The following is an 18183-nucleotide window of genomic DNA, read 5'->3' as shown; positions in this document are numbered from 1 at the left end:
TAACTTTTAATTAAACATGACTTCTCTAATGAAAAAAACACATTAAAACCTTACTAAAAGGGAAGATAGCTAATTGAGGAAAAAAAGGAATGAACAAAACAATGTTTTGTAAAGAGGGTGTTGCTCAGGAAAAAAAAAATATTTAAAAAGCAGACTTTTAGATGTATTTCTGATTTATTATTGATTCCAAGCCCACTTCAATTTCAACCAAATAAATACATGCAGGTAAAAAAAATGCAGGTTCTCAAAACCACAGATAAGATATCAGAGTGCTTCTTTATGCAAGTAACTAATTTGTAAAATGTCAAATATTAGATTGAGACTGGGAGGAAGAATTTTGGAGCTTAAATAATCAATAAGGTTATTCTTTGGGAGACATCTAAAACCTAGCAAAAACTACACACACACAAAAAAAAAAAAAACCCACAGAATTTTTAAGCCACAGTAAGAGTCCCATCACAGAAAGGGCACCTAGCTGCTTGTGCTGAGACCCCAAGACAGTAAAGGTCAATCTCTTCAGCTGAGAGTCTGTGTGTTCAAGTGTTGCCCATGATACTTGTTCAGCCATTCAACAATCACCAAAAAGCTTTCAAGAAACCATTGTATACTGTCTTCTCACTTTGTAAACGGAGAAAGCAAGGGGGTGAAATTAAATGCCTTGAAAATCATGTCTTCTTGCAATTTTGGTCATGAGACAGGTTTATATGACCTGTCATTTTGCAGCTAGAAATCACAATAGCTGTATAACAGAGCTGGCACATCTTAGGCTTTCCATGGGTAAGAACACAGGAATTTACTAATCAGTGAAGAGCTTCCTCCCATGGAGCACTGCCATGACATGGAAAAAATAAGGGAATATACTACAAGTTTCAAAAGGCCAACTCGGAGCTTGCCCTACATTTTAACCTCAGTCAGCAAATTATCCTAGGGATAATACAATTTATGCCAGCAAAAGCTCTTTTGCAACTATTTCTTACACCTGTCCCCCATTAGGCTAACAAACCCCCTGTTTTCCCAACCTAACACTATGACATTTTCCTCCAACCCTGCCAGCAAAATTTTGGTGTAGACCTGGCTTTAGTGAATAGAAGACCAACTAATCAATAATGTGTAGGGAAAATAAATCAGTAGGAACAGTTTAACCCCAGGTACCCAGTTTACATTTCAAGGCTCTCTGCAAGAAAAAGAGCAGGGAAAACCAAGAAAAACAGGGACATTCTTTCAAAATAAAAGTTGAGATGGGATTTGTAATACAGAGATCCCTAAAAACCAGGGGAATCTACTAGCTGCAAATTGCACAGGCCACAACATGGGCTACATAAGCAGCAAGGATCAACTAAGAACAAAATAGAAGAGATTATATGCTGTCCCACAGGCTACAGAACCCACTTGCCAAACAACACGGTACTGAGAATCACTGGAAAAAGCTGAATAGAGAGAAAGCACAAGCCTAAATCTTATCCTTCCGAATGGCTAACAATCAGCCTCATGTTCTTCCTTAGAACAACAGTGTTACAAGGAAGTTGAATTTCTCACTTTTCTCAAAATGTCCCTATATGTCTGCTTGCATTTTAGTGTCAGTGTTGTGAAATGTCCTCTTCCACTTCCCACATCAGATCAGACTACAGGTTGAAGAAGAAATAAAGGATGACAGTTATAAACTGTCTTACTGCATGGCAACGTAACATTATAAGTGTTTTATTGCTTGCTTTCCCTTAAAGAATCTTTGACATGCTGCATCTATCATTAAATGTATGTTTAATAACCAAGAGAGATAAACTTAGCTTTAAAGCCTTCAAACCCAGCCAATGAAATAGCTTCCTCAATTGAGAACGGTGCACCTGCCCAATGGACAGATACAGCCTCACAAAAAGATGTTAAGCTTCAGAAAGCCCATATGTAAAGGCCTTTGTAAGACACATTTTAGACCACACTTAGAAAAAATATTAGAGAAGGTCAAAACCCGACTTGGGTGAAGAGAAGAGGGAAAAATTGTTTCGGCAAATGTAGACAGCTATCCTAGGTAAAGAGGTAACATTACATACAGTGCACGTGGGACAGGTTTCTTATTCAGAGATCGTCATGAGTTGTTCATTAGGTATTATAACTTTCTCCACCTGCAACTAAATTTGGATTAAGTAAATCTAGACATGCTAAGTACACTGATTCTTTTCAGTGGGGGATTCTTTTCACATTTTTCTTTGTTTTTAACAAGCCTGGATTTGATTACAGAAACTCATGATACTTAGTGCATTTTTTTTCACTTTTCCATGCAGAAAAGCTTTTATAAGTTTCTGGTTCCTAGCACCACCCTCTAATCTCAATCAGTAAGACTACTATAAGGCAGTTTTCTCAAAGAAGTGTGCTGCAAAAAGTAAAGACAATCATGCACTAGTAAAAAGCCAAGAGTCCAAAAAGGAGACGGACCTGGTACTAAAAAGTTCTTGAAAAATGAGCTATGGTTAACATTACTGCATTTTGGAAATCAAAGGCACTGTGAGAACATAAATAAGTAATCGTCAGGCAGCCAAAGAGCATCAGGTTTGTTGAGCGGGCACAGAAACAAGAATTACTTGTTTCAGTCGTGTCAGAGGGATGAGCATAACATTAATAATCAAACTTCTGATGAGCAATTTCATTCTGAAAACAGAATGAAGTTGCTTAGGATACTTTCATTTGAATATTTACAGAAATCCTGCATAGAAGGAGATTGGAAATAATTTCTGCTAGTCATTGAAACCAACTGTGCATACTTTGAATGTTGCAGCTTCTGTAAAATACAGTGTATAATTATTGAATTTCTGCTTTGTCTTCCTGACCTTGACTAGCTGCTGCTAACAGTTAGCCAGGCAATTTTTGATTGGAGAACAAAACGTGACATGAAGCAAAAAGGTGAAGTTGGAGGTGAGCTTGGGGTCTCTCCTCCTTCCATGCTTTCTTGCAACATGGGCACAAAGGGATACTCCACAAATACCAGAACACATCTGCAACATGTGGAAATAAATACTTTATCATATTAGAGAGTAACCAACAGTATTCACTGAGACAAGAGATCATTCAGACTTTATGTTTTTGATTTATTTAATGATGTAGATATTGGTAGAGGGGCAAATGTAGCAGAACAATAATCATAAGAGGTCATTGTGAGGCAGTGCCAATAAAAACCTTAATTTAAACGTTAGCAGATGTGCCAAAGAATAATGGAATGCAGGTTGCACCAGTTTATGCTGTGGTGAATTTTACCCTGGGACAGCTAGGTATAAATCAGGAGAGGAATGAAAACAGGTGAGTAAGAGAGAAAAAGAATTGGCATTGTATAGTCTTGTCAATACTTTATTCTCTAATGCACTTTTTCTTCTTTCATTTGAGAGTGAATTTTCACCATTTATTCTGTAAACCTTTACAATACCAGAACTGCAGTAATTTTCCACTATTTTCCACCCAGTGCACATGGATGGCGTAATTTACACCACCACTAACCACTTTAGTTCAGACTAGGCCGTATCTAGCACCATGTGCTAAGGTACCTTACAATTAACATGAAGCCAAAAACACCTGGAAATTACTTTTCAAGAGTTGAGCAGTAAACATTACTACAGTTAGATCAGAGAGCCCACACTCATAGTTAGCAGAAACAAATCTGTAAAGCAGCTAAAGTGATTTAACCAAAGTTGAAGGCTTTACATGTGGGTTGCTGTTGGTTTTTTCTTTTAATCACTAAAGTAGTGGAAGAAAGGAATGCAGTAGCTGTCACATATTTGGATATCAGTAAAATATTTAATACTCATAGCTCACCTTAAAAAAATCTGAAAATGCCTTGGGTAGAGGCACTGTCATGCAAATTAATAATTGGCTAAATGACTGCAAACAAAAGATAATGAAACATGGCAATACATAAAGGTGTCTAAAAGAGTACTAAAGGGGTGGGTTCTGATTTTGGTTTTTTTTATTCATAATCTCAAAGGGATGATAAACAACTTGATAACATTATGAAAACACTAGAGAAGGAGAAGATAAAAACACTGGACAAAAAATAAATATAATACATAAGACTCTAGGGAATTAGCAATGCTGAGAAAAAGATCCATTTGGAAAAATTCAACGGAGACATCATTTACATAGAGCTAGTCTAGGAAGCTATAATCCTGAACATAACTGGGAGTATACAGCACACCTCCCACTGCCATAATTTCTAGCTCTGTATAGATATTTATGTAAGTTTAACTACAGTGATAATCTTTCTTAATACAATAGCAAAATGCTGTTATCTCAACAATTATCAAATTCTGGCATGTAAAACTGATAGTAAACATTGGATTAGGTATGTTCCAGATATACATAAAAGACAGGGTCATATAATTTCATGTTCCAGAGAAGTCATACGAAGAAGCATGATGGGATTTCAGGAAAATTAAGAACAGTTATGTGATTATTTTTTTTTTCAAGTTATGACAAAACATAGACATGACCACAGTGTGCAAACAGTGAAGGATATAAACACTGAGGACAGAGAAATCATCCAAGGGGCATGAAAGCAGTACAGACAAGAAACAAAGAATGAACTCTGAAAACACATTTTGAAGGGGAAAACAGACTAAATTTGTCAATAGCATGTGATACACTTGGCTGTGGAATGTTTCTCCAAAAGCAGCACCCATTGACAAGCGATTTGGCATGGGTACTTAAAATGTGCAAAGGCAAAACTTTGGAGAGCATACAATACAGACCAATACCTCTCCAGAGGGGAGATGGAGAGAGTGAATGGAATGAGAGAAATGGAAATAAATATCTCATTAAATAAAGACATAATTTTAGTTCCAAAAGAAGGGACAGAACCAGTCCTACTCTTGACAGCAGAGGAGAAGGAAGCATGATAGGTTTTTATTATGCAGTACACTATGCTGTTACAATCCATTTTTACAATACAAACAGTCCATCAAGGGCTCTTCTACAAGCTTCTCTGAAATAGCAGGTATTGGTCACAGCAAGAGACAGAAAACACAGTATGTGGAGCCTTTTGCCACAGGCACAGCAAATTCTACTGTCCATTATTGCAATGAAATTAGTGTAATTGGACAGGTTTGGTTTAAGAATATGATGACTTTCTACATAATGTTAACAACAGTAAACACAACTTAATGGAACTCCACCATCTTGTTTTAAGATTCCAAATACATAATCCATGCTGCTGCGCTCTCACCATGCAGAGTATCTAACAAAATAAGAATATCTTCCCCCCACTTCTCTTATGCAGCAGTTTGTGATTAATGCCCAGTGCAAATAGATGAGCACTGCTGTGGCAGTAGAATGGCAAGATAAAGGTCCCACTACAGAAGGCAGCATGTTCATGACCAGTAATGCAACACATGCCCTGCTTACAGTTTGAAAATTAAAGTAGCAACATTAAGAGATTTTCTTTTCTATAGTATCAAAACTTTCATATATGTCTCTATTTTCATCACGCTGAGCAATCTGACTTTGGGGACAGTCACATGGGCATCTTTTATAGCAAATTCTACTCACACAAAGCAAGCCATTCAAAATGTCCGTTTAAAAAGAACACAGGTCATATAAAGATAGCATTCATTATTACTTTAACAGCTTTCAAAGGAAGAGTTGCTTTTTCCTTCTGTATAAAGCTCTTTAGCATACTAAATTAATAATTTTCATTTGTACATGTGGCAACAGCATTATCAGATAATGGAAGATAGGCATATGTAGGCTGAAATAAAGAAGAGAAAGTTTTAGCAGTAAAGGTATATGTTAATTAGCAAGGACAGAAGAAACATGCTAAAGCTTTGCATTAGCTGGGCACAAGATAGAATAAATAGTCTATCACAGTCAAGAATCTACTTCTGTCTAGACATTTGATATTATTTTTACATATACCACAAAGGATGAGCTTTGCCATTGTTCTTCCTCAGGGGAGGAGGCAGATACAGAGTACCTCTCCATCTCCCTGCAAAAACTACTTGCAACAGAACAGCATCACAAGGGTTGCTTTTTGTGGGTCTATTGTTTTCTCACACATTAAAAAGCATAAAATTCATACTAGTAGTATGAATTATTTTGTTAAATAAAGAGGGAAAGTGTAACTCATGGTCTGCTTCTGGATGTCACAACCATTCATTACATTTTATTCAATACAGATTAACTCAGTTCTTATCCAAAGACATTGTCCAGTTAAATGGATACCAGGAAAGATAACTCACCTACCATTCTGTAATGATACTTGGATTAACAGTACAGATGCCCATGTAAAATCAATCCCTTACAGAATTCTTATGGTAGTAAAATCTGTATTCCTACCATTGCTAGTGCTTGAAGCATTTTCAGGATTTCCTGTCTCGCACCTTTACATAATTTTAGAGTACAAAGACGACAACAATCAATATCAACAATATCAATACTTGTGGGCTGACTGGTAGTATGCATCATTTTCTGAAGTCCTATCAAGTAATTCTTCAGAAAGGTTAAAAGGTAGAAAAATCCACATTCTGTTGTTACAACAGGAAAAGTCTGCGTCTCAGAATAAAATTACACAAAGTACATTTTGCATATGAGATCAAATGGAAGCAACACCCTCTATAAGGCAACTCCATACAGCAGGTGTATGTAAATACATCAGACAGAAACAACCTGCAAAGATGAGAGTTTTCATGTGAATTTCTGTTGTAATCTCAAAGCATATAATCTTTAAACCATACCACAGCAACAGCACAAGTAAAAGCCCCAGCTATTACATGCTCAGATTGAAGTGATAAAGCACTCTTTAATAAAGTGTCATGTAAAAATGGGTACCTTCTCAGTAATCAAATCTGCTACTCCATCAGTATATTCAGACATATTTGCTTAATTGTCTACACTTTTACTACATTTCACTCCTTTAGCTCTGCAGATCCAATGTACTAAGAAATACCAAGTGATGGCATAATTCTCACAAACTTCAACAGTGCAAGAATTATTTCATTACTGCTTGGTGATCCCTGGTTATCAAATAGGATCTCAATGTCCCAGATAAACCTATGAAGAAATACCCAATGAACCCTTAACCTGAGATCAACAAAACCAGCACTAAACGCTAGCAGGAACAAAAGCGACAAATGCAGAAAGAGAAATCATATTCATAAATCTGTGTAAGAGACGCATACCAGAAAACTGCCTGAGAATGATGGCAGAAAGAAAAAAGGCCTTTGAAAAATGTTTCATGCTTCTAGAGAGGACACGGGCTTGAAGGGTATTGGCAGAAAGAAAGAAGAGAGAAAATAAGCCTGTACTGAGCTTTTAATCTTTCCTTAATTGTACTGAGAGTCTCCAGCATTATCCCCAGAGAGAATTAAGCATAAAAGCCTAAGTAACTCAAACAAGCTCCCTTATAACTCAGTCCTTTCAGAAGAGCATGATTTCTTTGAAGGACTCAGTTTCTCAACGACCAAGTCATACAAAAATGATATTGTAATGCATATTTTTATTATGCTAAAACAAAAGGATGCTATTATATCTCTTTCCACTGACCTGTATTCAGGAATGTCTGGATCGGGTTTTGTGGAAATTAACAGAATAAAGTCTGTCTATTTTGGAAAATGAAGTGGTTAACACTCCAAGAAAATGGTTTGCACTAGTAGTCAGAAAAGATTTTTTCCAAAGGTCAAGAGAGAGGTAGAATGTAATATTAAATAGAAATTATTCAAGAAACCATCAGAGGTTAAAATGTAAGCAAACTGAATTATATCAGGAAGTACTAAATGCAGGCAAGGTTTAATTTTAAATGCTGATTATTTATCACCCTCAAACAAATGGTATACAAGCCTGGTTTAGAGCCAAGTACGGCATCTAGAAAGATAAGAGTATTTTATCAACATAATCTAAAATGAACAGAAGTAAAGTTCAGTCAGAAGATAGTGTGTAAACTTTTATTTGTGAGCTTCAGTTTTCTTTTAACTTCTTCATTTGAGATTTAACTGAGGAACTATTTAAGCAGAGTTCAGAGGAAATACACACTAATGGTCTTATCTAAGGCATGAGATAAAGGATAAAGAAACTGAGACTTAAGCATCACATCAGACTGATGGTATGAAACAAATTCTGATAAACCATGGATTTCAACAACAGCCTGTAACAGAAGTATTAGAGAAAAACTTTTGAACATCCACTTCATTACAGAGTATAAAAATACAGGAAGTATATGCCTTAGAAGGCCACCATGTCTTATTATGTGCTGTTCTTGAATATTTGTGGCATAAACGACCATTCACCAAAATAAATTTAAAAAATCCATGAACAGGTTATTCCATAAATCCCCTTGAGATTTAAGCACTTCAGAGGGCCTGCAGGCCCCTCAGAGCATCTTTCAGGCCTAATATTTTCACATTGCTGGTGAACAGATTCCTAGGAATCTGATGGAATTAGAGCAACACTCAATAACTCTGAGAACTGTAAGTATTGGAATTCCACTGCTCAGACTGAAACAAGGATTGATTAAATAACAAGCACATGGATTATCTGGGGTTTTTTAAATCTTTCTCTTGATATCTGGGTTTGGCCATAATCAGCACAGATGACAAGCTGGGCCCTGTAATTCTTGTTCTCTGTCACAGGAGAGATATTCCATACACAGTTCTTAGTCTTTTATATCTTCATTTTTAAGCATACTTCTGGGATGCCTAGAGTTTGTAAGGCTTTGATACAATTTACCTCAGTACAAGTATTGGGTTGACCATTTTGTTAAGCGCCCCTGAACTACTAAGCCACAAAATTATTTGAGTGATTCCAGTCTCGTGCTCTCACATCACGTCAGCTATATCAGTGGATAGAAACTGTTACAGAAGGGAAGAGGATAAAGAGAATTTAAACCTACTGCCAACAGCCTGTGCTGCATATTATACAAGGAGAAGGAAGCAATTAGTAATTACCTGGGTTGAAATCCCGCAATGCTCATTGACTTCGGTAAGGTAGGGTTTCACCAAAGAGGGGAGAAACTAGTCTAAGGGAAAGGGCAAACACTGAACCTTACAGCTCTGATTATGACCAGGAAGAGATATCTATCAGAACTGTACTATCTAAGGCAAGCACAGGGCCCTCTCTTTTTGAGCCCATTTATTATTCCATATACCTAATAAATTGGTAATGTCTGGGGTTTAGCCTGTTTTGAGTTTTAAGGTGTTGAATGCTCATTCAAGGGAGTGCTTCTTTAAGGAAGCAGAAATTTACATTCCACTAAATAGGACTTGTAGGTTTCATTTTTCTTGCTACATGAAAGTGAACACTTTTACTATATTTTTACAAAATATTTTACAAACTAAACAAGACTGTCAGAATAAAAAATAATAATATGCAATATAATACAATAGCCTTGCTTTTGGCTTGTGTTAATCTGCATAAGATCTTCCACTGCCACAGATCTTCTTGTCAAAGATCTCCAATTTGTTTTAATGCCAGCAGGTTTAAGCTAATGGATTTTTAAAATGTCAATATTAAAACATATCCATTGATCTAATAAATGGTATCACATTATTTGCCTGACCCATTGTACAGTACAAGCAGAAAGCATGCATTCAAATGCAGCATGCAAGCACGCATTCTACAGGAATACCTTGAAGGAATGCACAACCATATCCATTGCTCTAAAGCAACAAAAACTCATTGCTAAAAGGAAGCTTCTAAGGGCTTACTATTTTTCTCAAGAACCTGGAGGAACCAGTAATAATAGATTAACCTTTTGTGCAAGGAAGAGAAAGCACAACTCATCTGAAAAGAAACCAAGGACTGAGATGATAGATCAGAAGATCAGAAAGGGTCAATCTCCACAAAAATCTCATCCACATAAGACACCACAGTTGAGTAAGGAACAGAAGGTCTGTGTCAAATCCAAAAGTTTCCAAGTATAAGCAAAGCCTTATGCAGTTGCTCACTTTGGTATCCATTCTAAGGCAGGAAAGAACACTGCTAACCACAAATGCAGTTAGAACCAAAGCTCCAGGCAATCTGACACGCAAGTTTGACAAGGCAAATATGAATTTAATGTAGTAGTATATACACACAATATATATTAGATAGACAGCAGATTATATACACACACATATCTACAAAGACATAATTCTGTGTTACACATTTTTCTCTGTGACAGATGAAAATGAGACATGTATTTGATAGTTAAAAATGTATGTATGAGAAAAACGCCAGAAACTATTTTATAAGCTTAAAAAAAACTTATGATTCTTCTGAAAGACATAATGAAAGACCAAAAGTTTGCTCCCTGAAATAAGATTCATAGGCTCCCAGTTGTGTTTTGCAATATATGTTTTTGCCATTTAGCACATCATGCTTAGAGATACCACATTTAATAATACAATCTGCTGAGGATGAAAAGCACTTTCTTTGCTAATAAAAAAGCTGGTTATAGAAAGTGCAAGTTTGGCAGTAAAGCTTCAAAGAAAAATAGCAGCCTCAAAAACATCTGCAGACTTTAAGTGTATACATTTCAGTTTGTCAGATGTTCTTCTGTAATTTAAATATTTTAGGAATTAATCAAAATAATTTCTTTTCTTGAAAATCAGATGAATTCATATTTTTCAACTTTACCTCTAGCCATGATAAAATATGAGAAAACCAATAAAGGCATTACTTAACATGGAGACTGACATGCCTGATGGATGTTTCTATTTCTTTTTATCCAAGAGGAACCTCAAATAAGTCAAGCTTTCTGCAATATAATTTAAGACTCTTTGAAGTGCTAATAAACATATAAACATTTACAAAGGCTGTAAATAGGAATGACAATATATTTTTGCACAGTGTCTGGTATAATAGGATTCAACAGGGGCTTCATGCTGATGGGCATTGCTACAGTGATACAGAATTGCACCTAAGAGAAATGACATGCTGATACGGTTTACGAGAAGTCAGGTCTGCAAAGCCTTATTCTACCCCTGCATGGTGATCAGTGACACAGTCACAAAATGTTGCTATTGAAATAGATTCAGAATAAACTGGGAGACTGAGGTGCAAACTGACTATAGGGATGATATAAAAGAACATGCACCAGGAAAGTTTGTTGCAGAGAGACATGAGGAAGGATCAGGCCTTTGCAATCAGCTTGTTATTTTTCAATCTTTTCAGTCCCTTAAGGGGTGTCTGAAATGCCTGTGTCTGTCACCTTAAACCAAGGATAACAACAAAGAAAGGGAAACACAGAGTTAAAACTAACTGGATCCCTTGTTCTTCTGCAGAAATTGTGCCTTATTGACAATATTGAACATCATACATAATGGCATAGCAAATTATCTTTACTAGCATGGACAATTACTGATTATGAACTTTTCAGTCATAATGCCATTATTTAGCAAAGAACACATCAAAGCAAGACTCTATCAAAAGACTTAACTCTTCCATCAGTACATATCAGACCAAGAGAAAAACTGTGTTACTGAAGTGAAAAATCTAGTTCCCAGATATGTTTCTCCACCGTCAATGGCCAGGCAGGTTACCTTAGGAGATACACTGTCATAAACAATGTTCACAAAATCTGCAGCATTTTTTAAAACATGAAATGATTAATACACACGAATCAAAGCAGCAGTCACTGTGTTGCTATGCTGACAAACATGGCTTGTTCTGATGTAAGTTTGGCTACTGAGGATAGAATGCCATTCCATACTTGTTTAAATCTGCTCTACCAGACAAAGCATCGCTCGCTAAAATTAGAAATGTTTGACAAAGCAAAACAAGAGAAAAAAACCCTAAAAACATATTACAAGGATGGTCAAAACCAACATAACAGCAGCACTAAAGGCCAGACTCTGCTCCCATTTAGCTCCATGTGTAACAAAGCAATTGTACTGTATTCATTTGAAATATGCTCAATTCACACCAGCAAAACCAGGACTGCAATCTGGCACTTCTTGGTATAATAACAATTTTGGAACTTTTCCCTGCTACTCACTTGCATGCTTTATCAGTATTAACACAGAAGGTATGAAGGTGGGATGTTCGCTATTTTCAAAGCTCTACTCACATCTTGCCAAATCTGTGTTTACTGTCATATTCTAGAGCTGGGGAGGGGAGGAGGGCTTTTTATATTCCTCCTCCTTCCATGTGTTACTCTAGGAAAAAAATCTCCTGCTTGCCTATCATCACTTCATTTTTCAGTGTCTCTCACACTAGCTCTGTTTCTTTGCATACAAAATTGAATTGGTCATCAGCTGAAGATTTGCAGACAGCATAAGGCAACAGATTCCACACATTTGGGTCCTTCCATGACTTCCTTCTGTGTTGTATTCTGTATCTGGTAAGACGGAATAATTATCCCCTATTCTGAGAAGATGGCTATTTGAGAGGTTGGTGAACACAGAACTCCACCTACATTGCAAATGCAGGTTACTACAATTTGATCACCTTTACATTTCTCAAATAAAACCCCATTAGAGAGACAAATCATCAAGGCAGAGTTTGAGTAGTCAATAGAGAGTGTGACATGAAGTGGGTAAAGTCAGCTGAATCTTCCATGACCACCTTTTTATACTTTCGTAGGCCTCCAAGCACTACACTATTTTAAATCACATGATCACCCATCCTGCAAAGCTAAATATTCTATATTTTATTAACTATAGTTTTATACCTCTACTATGTTTGCCTATGGGAAATCAGTAAATTGGAGCAAAGACTTCTGCAATTGATGACTGGGCAAGAAACCGGCAGAGTAGTATACCGTAAATCAAGCTGATAGTTTAGGGGCCGGACATGAACCTGATTTTTTTTGTTTGATTCACCCCTCCCAATATTTCATTTCTCAGATCAAATTTAATCTCTCAAATGAACTGGAAAGAATTTCTGGTATGGAATACTCATTGGTGAAAAGGTGCATTAGAAAGTACTGACATTTACATGAGATTCTGAATACGCCTTAAATATGTTGAAGTATTCAGGATCCTACCAGAGAAAGAAGCAAGCACATTCTCAAGTAACAGTATAATATATATTTTCTTGTTGCCTAAGACAAGGAAAAGGCTGCCTCTCTGCAATGCTGCCTACTGCACTACACTGCAAAACACCTATATGAGATTCAGTAACACAGCTTGATAAAGAATGTACTTACTTACAGCATGGTCAAACAAACAAATGAAAATCCTCAGATGTTCATTTTCATTAATGTATTTTTACAGTGCCTTTGTAATTCCTACTGCCATAATCCTGACACGTAAAATGAGGCATATGATTATATTATACCTTGATATAAGGGATATGATCAGATATACCTTAAAAAGACAAACCGATATTACACGCAAATGCACTGAGAGCTGTGGTCTCAATTCTGATGCACTTAAGCCTTATTCAGAAATCTCACTGAACAGTGCTACAACATTTAAACCAGCACGTCACTTCATACATATATTTCCTACGCAGCACTCCACTGAAACGGTATGTAAAATTTCTTCTGTTCTGACAGAGGATCTGTTTTTAAACTAGCTCATTAAAAACTAACATTCACAGTGTTCAGAAAACAAAGACAGTTAAAAAGCTGCTTCTCCCAAAGCTATAATTTCAGAGCAGTGAAGTCTGCTGAGGGCTACTGAATTACCATCAGATGGGCAAAAGCAGGAAGCAAGTTACGCTGCTGTTTATCAGACTACAAGAAGTGTAAGTGCTGCTGAATAGGAATAAAAAAGAATTAAAATATTCATTCTGACCTTATAGGGGCCAAGACTCCCTCTCTCCAAAGTTACTGCATACTGAAGTAATAGCTGTTCTTCATTTACTCAAGATCAAATGTTTCTCAAGGCATGTTCAGTAACTTCTAACATAATCTTATTCCACACAAAAGGAAATTGGTTATTTGTGTGTTATCCAAGGAAGACTGAGTAATTCACTGTGGTAGGAAAGACCTCTAAAAATAAGTCACCTCTCAGCAGATTCACTCCCTTCCTGTCTGGGTTTGAATCAGTTTGCAACTGCATGAAAGGACAAAGCTTGAGGATGAACTACAGAGAACTTCTGTAATGATAACACTGCTCAAATACATTCGTTTCACTCCTACTCTGTTTAAAAGAATCCGACTATTAGGGGTGGAGCAAGCCAATGACCCAACAGGATGTGCATGACCAGAGCTCCTTGTGTGCAGCCCTTCTGCTTTCATGTTTATTTTTGGATGTATTTTCCTTTGTGCTTTGAAACAGTTTTTTGGGCAAGGCAGCTAGCACCACACTCACTCATTGATGCTGAAGAGGGAAAGCAAGTTCTTATCAACACAAAGAGTACCTCTTCCTACAGATTCATAGAGCGCCATGGAAGTCTTCAGTGATATAACAGTGATGAAACTTTTTTCATGTTTGGTACTGCTTCTCAGAGATGAAGGCCAGGAACAATCAGTGCACAAAGGCAGGTCACCAGTGATTCCCATAACCTCCTAAAGTTTCTTCATCAGGGAACAGTGTTCATCTGTGTGAGAACCTAACCAGAGATTTCATCATCTCCAATCTGCTACAGCAGCCATTGATAGAAAACAAGTCTCCAAGGATGCGTAAACGTAAAAGTTTGACAAATGTTCCCAAACAGGATGCTACTTCAACAGATACAGTCTTTAGAGAAAAGACTAGGCCACTTTAACTGGTAATTGTTGTTATCAGGACAATATTATTTGTTTTGACCAGCATTCCCTGCCTGTTAATAATGGAGTTCATAGAAAATCTTTCTGTATTTAAATGGTTGATTGAATACGTGGTTCTGTATATTACAGAAGGCATCTTATTATATTTTCAATAAAGAATATCCTACCTTTTCCTCAAAGAGTATTTAAATTTATAACACTGACAGAAGAATAGTGATAAAAAAGAAAAAAGTCTGTTTAGAAGTAGTAATCTCTTTCTTTCAGGTATAGACCCAATTGTAATTGTGCTCAAAGAAATTAATGCACTTTCCTGTATATTGTGCATTAAATATGCTAATAAGCCCCATCTGGTCTGTGAAACATTCAGTCAATACAAATGTTTCTTAGAGCAATACAGCTAATACAGGAAAAGTTACTTTGCAATTTAAACAAAACTCAGAAAAGCCTGTAAATTCATAATACGAAGTTACAGAGATCCTGAAAATTCTTTCTAATCTTAGAAATAACTAAAATACTTCTAATTAAATAACTAAATTGAGAGAAATAACAATTTTCTCTCTTAAAATCTAGTTTCAGGATTTATGCTAAAAGTTTCATAAGCAGTATAAACAGATATTTATTTGTCTTTCAAAGAACTGCATAGCCTTGGGGTAGAAAAACATTTTTTGCAAACATGAACTTTATCATCAGTAGGTTTCAGTGTTAAATTTTACTATAAAGGAAGATGGTTCATAGCTCTTAGCCCTATTATTTCAGATTAGTTGACCAATAAATTAAAGTCAATATTGAATCAATTTATGCTGGTTCATTTTCCAAGTTTACAGTAAAATTAAAAATTGCAGTCTTGGAATTTCCATGCTTTGTATGCCAAAAATCTTTAATCAGCTAACAGAGTTTTCATTCGTTCTTTCCCTCAAAAGAGGGAAAAAGTAAATTCCCCCAAAAGTAAATTTCATGGGGGAAAAAAAAAAAAAAAACGAAAAAAGTAATGATACATAAAATTTATTTTTACACTTCTGTTATTAATAATAAAAATTCTACATTCACAAAAGGAGTAACCATTTTAAGAATTCCAACCCTACAGTTTATTTAGATTGTTCTTAAGGTACAGTATTAAATTATTTTGGAATTATTCAACAATTTTTTTATGGAGAAGCTACTTCTTTCTGGAATTAAATTCTCATTATCTGAAGAGTTGAAATTTTTATGCACTACATAATTTTTATATTTTTACCATATCTGAATTGTAATGACACTGACATTGTTGCCTTTTCCCGTTTTTCCCATGGTACTACTGATAGTAAATATCTGTGATCCATTCTTGACTTTGTGTGGGTTTTCATTAAAAACAAATTAAAAAATTATCTGAATGACATGTCATTGTATCAATAACCATTTCCTTATACTGGCTTTGTCACAGCAAAGATACATGAATCTTGGGACAAGGCAGACAGAGCAACACAGCATTCGTAACAAAACAAAAAGTTGCCCTGAAGTATTTACTTTTAGAATAACAACAACAACAACACTAATATACTGCTGCTATTGCTAGTATATTTGGAGGGAATTTTCTTAAAGAATTTTCTGTCTGATTTGATCATTCTCTGTTTATCATACCTTACCTGCAGTTTATGTAGGCTTTGGGATTAGTAGATTGCAAGGAAACAAATACTGACTTGGAAAAAAAATTAACAACTTAATTCTACCTCAGACTAACCAGCAAAGCTATATTTCATGGCATGATTTTCCACTCACTAAGAGCACAGGGATAGCCTCCTTGAAAGAAAGCACACCAAAATACATTCAAAGTTCGCTTTAAAACTGCACAAAAGGCCAAGAAGCACCACAAAGCTAAACTCTGATCTGTGACTGACACCTGCAGCATCTGTGACATGCTCTACTGTACAATTTCATAAAATCTGCAAGATACAAGATCTGTGCTAAGGCTCCCTATGATAGCTCCCAATACTTTCAACACACATGACCTTTTCCAAAAGCATCTATCATCAAAAAACTCATCAAAATCAACAAAATTGTTAGAAACAATGTTGTATTAGTGATTAAAGAGCAAATTACATGAGCACTTTTGTTTTAAAAGCACTTCAAATATCTTTTAAGGTTCAAAATTTTAAAGAGAAGAACTTATCCTCCACTCCTCCAATATTTCTGATAGGAAACCAAGAGTCTCTGAATGCTTAGCAGGAAAGTCATATACACAGCAGAAATTACTCTGCTTATACCAATTAAAAGTGAATTTTAAAAAAAAAATGTTACTTGAGAAACCTCCAATTGGATTTATTCTCCTCCATCATGAGCTTGTAAAGCAGTATCTACATTAAAAATTTCTGACCACTGGCAAGTGTAACATATGTTAAAACAGATGAGACCACTAGCATATTTAATCTTTTAATGCCAACTATAATGCAGCTGCTGTAGAGAAAAAAGCATGGACTGCAGAAAAATATTGCACTGTGAATTTCTTCAAATTTGCTATGAGACTTTAGTAGCATTTTATTTTAGCTGTAGACATTGCCAAAAAAAGGGTACAAATTAGGCCTATTCATTCAAAGAATGAAATCTGATATTGTCCAAGCATTCAATGGCAAGCACGTTTTATTCACACATTGATCTTTCATGCCATGGTCAAGCTGCACTATTAACCATGCTCAAGGCAATATATTTGCAGAGAGGTGATATTAATGCTGTTTCCACAGTCAGTGTAGCTAGTTGTGGATTTGATTTTCTTTCTGATAGCCTTACTTTAGTACTGCTTTAGGACAATTATTTAGAGTACAATACTGTTCTTTCTCAGGAAAAGAGAAAGCCGAAAAAAAAAAAATAAATCCATCTATCTGCACTTAGGAGAGAAGCTGAACTAAAATGCTACAACCAGCATCCCTTTCTTAAATACAGTTAGTGTCCCTAGATCTGCAACTTTAGGACACTGTCACGCCATCTGACAGCTCTACACAACACCTAAATTTGTACAGTCACCATTTAAAACAAGCTGGCAGTACAAATTGGCAATAGTGTAAGCCAGGCCAACAGGATGCATTCCAATTCCCAGAACACTTTTCAAATCAAGTGTAATGCTTAGAAAAATGCAAACTGATTGAAGTTCAGTAACTTTGCACAGTAACATATTAATGAAGTCTTCTCAGTGTGGATACCAAAGTACACACAGATTATAGAATGAAGAACCTCAGCAGTACGTTCTCCACAAAGGAAAGTTTTAAGGGAATTCACATGTAATCAGTAACTTAATTTTTAAGTGATCTTGATCCATCTGCAAATTCTAAACCCCTTACAGCTGGTGATGAGACAGAAGTAAATGAGAATAATTTAAAATATCAGAGTATATTAAGGACAGACTTTCCTCATAAATGCTGGCAATAAAAGCAAGTTTAAGGCTAAGAAAGCAACACCTGCAGTATACAAATAAATTCCACCAGAAATTTCACCTAAGTCATTTCATCAGAAGAAGCCCACAAGAAAAAATACAGGAGTATGCAATCATGCAGAATATGAAGCACTAAAAAGAAGTAAAAAGACTTTCCTTTTTGTTCAAACTAATTTAAAAG

At 35.9% G+C, this 18183-nt stretch overlaps 1 protein-coding gene across 5 annotated transcripts in view; it reads right to left on the bottom strand.

The window, feature by feature from the left end:
- Positions 1–18183, bottom strand: part of RAPGEF4 (Rap guanine nucleotide exchange factor 4) — a 161225-nt gene that overhangs the window by 115603 nt on the left and 27439 nt on the right. The window contains exon 1 of one of the 5 annotated variants that reach the window (XM_074829131.1): positions 13686–13825. The exons of the other annotated variants lie outside the window; for them this stretch is intronic. The gene's annotated coding sequence lies outside the window, so the exon portion shown is untranslated. Of the gene's footprint in view, positions 1–13685; positions 13826–18183 lie in introns of those variants that run through there. 5 annotated transcript variants of the gene reach the window in all.

Source organism: Strix aluco, chromosome 6 (assembly GCF_031877795.1).
Source record: "Strix aluco isolate bStrAlu1 chromosome 6, bStrAlu1.hap1, whole genome shotgun sequence".
NCBI lineage: Eukaryota > Metazoa > Chordata > Aves > Strigiformes > Strigidae > Strix > Strix aluco.
This window is presented reverse-complemented; position numbering and strand designations above follow the sequence as displayed.